Source organism: Bidens hawaiensis, unplaced genomic scaffold, assembly GCF_021521415.1.
Source record: "Bidens hawaiensis isolate Kalapana, Puna unplaced genomic scaffold, B.hawaiensis_p1.1 tig00034234_1, whole genome shotgun sequence".
NCBI classification, from domain to species: Eukaryota; Viridiplantae; Streptophyta; class Magnoliopsida; order Asterales; family Asteraceae; genus Bidens; species Bidens hawaiensis.
In genome coordinates, this window is record NW_027505313.1 from 126912 (window position 1) to 131534 (window position 4623).

Consider the following 4623-nt stretch of genomic DNA (forward strand, 5'->3'; position numbering starts at 1 on the left):
GAGCAAACAATATAAGTGGTGAACGGTCAAAGACTTAAACCTTACATGGAAGGAAAGGACATCAATATGCTCGATGTGGACCGGGTGAGTTACTTGTTACGCTCACTGGATGAGGAAATGAATTAAGAGGCCAATGTATGTTGTATATTTTAGTATAGGTTAATTTAGTTTTTATTCAAAATTGGTTTTAAAAATTACCTTCCTCGTTTTGGAGTTTCTCCAAGTCAAGTGTGGAGAAGTCTTTATGATTTTCTTTACCGTGTTAGGGACAACTCTGGTTTTTCATGGGTAGGGTAATTTTGAATTTAAATTTTTGGTAAATAAGTTTTATCATTTTTAGTTATTTTTGGTTCCTCTTAGTATTTTGAAAAAAAAAAAAAAAAAATTTAAGCATGAATCGTGGACCACGGTTGGAACCGTGGCCCATGGTGGGGTAACCATTTTGTTCGGTGGTAGCTCGGGTCACGGTATGGTGCTTTCTGTTTAGATTGACACATCTTGACCGTGACCTACGGTGTGGACCGTGGGCCACGGTCCGGCTGATATGGACAGCAGACCTGAGTCAACCGTGACCCATAGTTTGAACCGTGGGCCACGGTTCGGTCGTGACAGACATAAAGGAACCGGGTTTTGGGTTTAGTGGACAATAAAAATTCAATTTTCCATCTATTATACACCACACAAATCACCAACCTTCATTATTTACTATCAATATCACCTATTCTATTCATCTTCTTCTCCACTCATCTCTACAAACCCTAACTCAACACTTCAAACCCTCATAAGTTTTTCATATCTTAACCAATTCAACCGATTTTTGAGTCTATTTTGACTAGAATTTCACAAGGGTTTCGATTATATCACTGTATTTGAAAGAATATCTTGTTTTGTTGTCGATTTTAGACAATTGAGTCCGAAAATTGTGGGTTTTGGTTTACTTTGAAGCTTTCTTCATCTTCATCTTCTACAACATAAAGGTATGGAACTTATTTTCATCACTGATGGTATATTGTAATGAAGTTGTAAGTTGTTCATAATTGTTTCTATATACCCACTTGCTTGTTTGAGTAATTAGTATTATAATTATACATTATGGTTGTGGATAATGGATAAATGTTACAAGCATATGATGATTATATTGATTAATTGGAAATCATGTGTTGAAGCAAATGTTGAATTTTTTGTTCAATTGATTAACAAGTGATTATCCAGAACCATAGTAACAAGAAAGTGTGGGAAAGTTTATGTTGAATTAACATGGCTTGTTTTGGCTGTTTGTTGTGTATAGATGGGTAGAACCTCGAATAAGGGAAAGTCAAAGGTATCAACTTCTAGTGGTAGAGCAGCCCAAGAAAAGAGGCAAAGATTGCAGGAAGAGCAAGCGCGTGTGCAAGTACAAACTGAAAAAACCACGTGGAGAGGTGGGGTGTTATCAAAATATGCACTAGAATGGCAAGCCGAACTGCTCATTGATAAGATGGCCACGTTGAATAAAAGAATCGTGGGATACATGTGCGCGAAGGAGGTAACTGATCCGGGGTTTGAGGCTTTTGGGATAGTTGACAGATTTAAGGAGTTAGGATGGGAAGCAGCTCTGAAATGTTACAATGAAGAGAGCAAAACTTTGTATGATCGGGAAATTGAGGAGTGGGTGTACATTAAGATGTCCCGCATACAAAAAAGGTAATGACATGAAATTGATTGGGATGGTGGGAGGACAGGAGGTGGTGATGTCACTTGACACATTTAATCAGATCGCACTTTTTGACACCAAACCAAGCAACTCATACGTATACCCTTCTGCCAAAGACTTATTTGAATGCCCCGACAAGCATCCTCAATGGCACAACATGCTTGAAAAGGTTCTTAAACGAGGTGGAGGTTCGCGTGACCAGATTAAGAGAAAGGATTTGAAGATTGAGGCAAAGTTATTAATGTCTATTTGCATGTACAATGTGATGCCTCGAAGGGGAGATATTTCGATAGTGCGGAACTGTGATATTCCCATATTTTACGCATTAATGTGCGGGACGCCCCTTATTTCTTATCGATATCTAGTCATGCATAACATTTGGATCAGCCGGGAGAAGTTAATTCCGCATTGTCTACTGATCACAGCATTACTTAAGAACCATGGTGTGATAACAGAAGAGTCCGTAGGAATGACCAAGGTATTTAAAGAGTTTAAGTTGTCGGATTTACCGGGTTTGCAGTACACACAAACTGATATGCACCACGTGCTTGTGTGTGATAATGTGAGATGGAGAATGATTAGAGACGATGTAGAGCCAGAGGAAGGTGATGAGATTGAACATGTGGAAGAGGTAGGTGAACCCGATTACATGGATGTGGGTGGTGGAAGTAGTTCCCAACACGGGGGTTGGGATTATTCGGATGGTTATAACTCCTATGGTAATAATTGGGCCCATTTGGGGTCAATGAGTGAGGTGGTGGAAAGGCATAGGCCTTCCATGTATGAAAATTGGTCAGATGAGTCGCGTGCATTATTTGACCATCAGACCTTTATGGGGGCCTATGCTGAACGGGCCGAAAAAGAGAGGCACGACAGGTTAGAGATGTGGAACCGTGCCAATGCTTATGGGCGAGAGCATGAGATGAATATGAGATACTTGGATGATAGGAATCCGAGGATGCATGATCAATGGCATGCAGGTGAACTGGTTGTACCGGATCCACAAATTGTAGATTACACGACTCTACCTTCGTATGATGGTTCGGTACGCTATCCTGAACCACCTCTTCATAACTCCATGTGGATCAACCCGATGCAATCAATGGCACAACCACCACCACAAGAAGAAGGAAGAAGCGGCGGCGATGGGACGTTTAATTTCGGCAAGTTTTCAGACTTCATGACATCTATTTTCGGGCCGGCCCACCCGCCTTACAACTGATTGAGCCTTGTGATGCCATGTGAGCATTGTTCTGTATATTACTGTATAGTTGTTATCTTTTGTGTTTTTGGGTGGATGGGTGGTGGACAAAATACTTTTGATTAAGTATTATGAGTTGTGTTGAAAAGAAGGTTGTGTTTAACAAGTGGTTTGTTTCATTTTTCTTAAAACCGTACATTGGGGACAATGTATCCCAAGTGTAGGGATGAGGAAAATTTCGTTCGTTTTGAAAAATTTCTTTAAAAAAACAAATAATAATAAAAGAAAGATAAAAAAATTAAAATAAAAATTCAGAAAAATTAAAATAAACATAAAAAATCAAAAAAAATTTAAAAAAATCAGAAAAAAATGTGTTTAATAGAATCGGAAAGTGGTAAGATGGAGGGGTAAACTTTTGGTCCCTTTTCATGGTCACAATTCCATAAATAACACGTGCCTAGTTGTTTTTACAAAGAGATTATGTAGTTTTCTAATCAAGGTTAGCATGCTTTCGGTGTAATAACTTGCATAACATATTCGTTTACACTTGAGAAATAAGAAAGTATTGGTTGGTGGAAAAGTTGATATTCTCCGATAGAACTTGTACAATTAGTGCATTTCGAGATCTTAGCGTGGCATGAGTCCAAAAGCGATAGAGGCACTTAGGTTAAGCCTCGTCTGGATGAGTGAGAGTGTGGGTTTCGGGGGGTTGGGCCTCATACATTACATATATGAGGGAGGTTATGAGAGGGGCGGGGGGTTGGTTCCTTTAGAAAACCTTATTGGGCCTATTCTTTTATTTAATCAACCCCGGTGTTATATTCCGAAACGATCCGACTTAATAGGTTTCTATGTAATTGTTTTAGTATTTATCAGTTAGATATGTGAAGCATTATGTTTATCATGCTAGTATGCAATGTTCAAGTATTATATTAGTAAAAAAAAAGTTTGTATTAGAGTTGCAATGTTTAAGTATGCAATGTTCAAATATTATATTAGTTCAAAACAAAAAATGATGTTAGTGATGCATATAGTTGTTTATTTCATTGTTTACTTAGTTTGTTTGTAATAAGTCGGGTCGGATCACTTGATCTACTTTCAATATTCCCTTCCATACCCTTACACTTGGCCCTATTACAACCCGTTTTAAGACCTCTTGATTTGTATTCATGTCAAAAGCATTTACATAGGTGGTGATTTGATGATTGTACAAGCGTATGTGAGGATAATTGATTAAATAAAAAATGTATGGATGATCACCAAGAAAAGGTTAATGTGTAAATGTGTGTTATATATAGGTAGAAACCGAAAGCTTGTTAGGTTTGGTTAGAAATCTATGGTTTAAATGGAAAGTCAAGTGAACTAGTGCAACCGATAAAAAATGAGGGAATAGGGTATGACTTGGGACCTTAACTGAACCGGAATTGTGGTAAGATTGGTGGATACAAGTTGAAAATAATAAAAAGTGTGTATTGAGATGTTGCTTGAGGGCAAGCAATGGGTAAGTGTGGGAATGTGACGGGTGGTCCATGGGAAAACCCTTAAGTGATTTAAAGTCGTTAATAATCAAGTATTGAATTGGTCTATTTTGTGGAATTAGATAACTACGGTGTTTTGGGTAAATTGTAGGTTCAAAGGAGGTTCTGGAGATTTTTGGTGTATACCGAGGCAACCGAAGGAGCCGGAGACCAGAGAAAGGTCGGAAGAAGTGAAAAATAAAGTCGCGAGG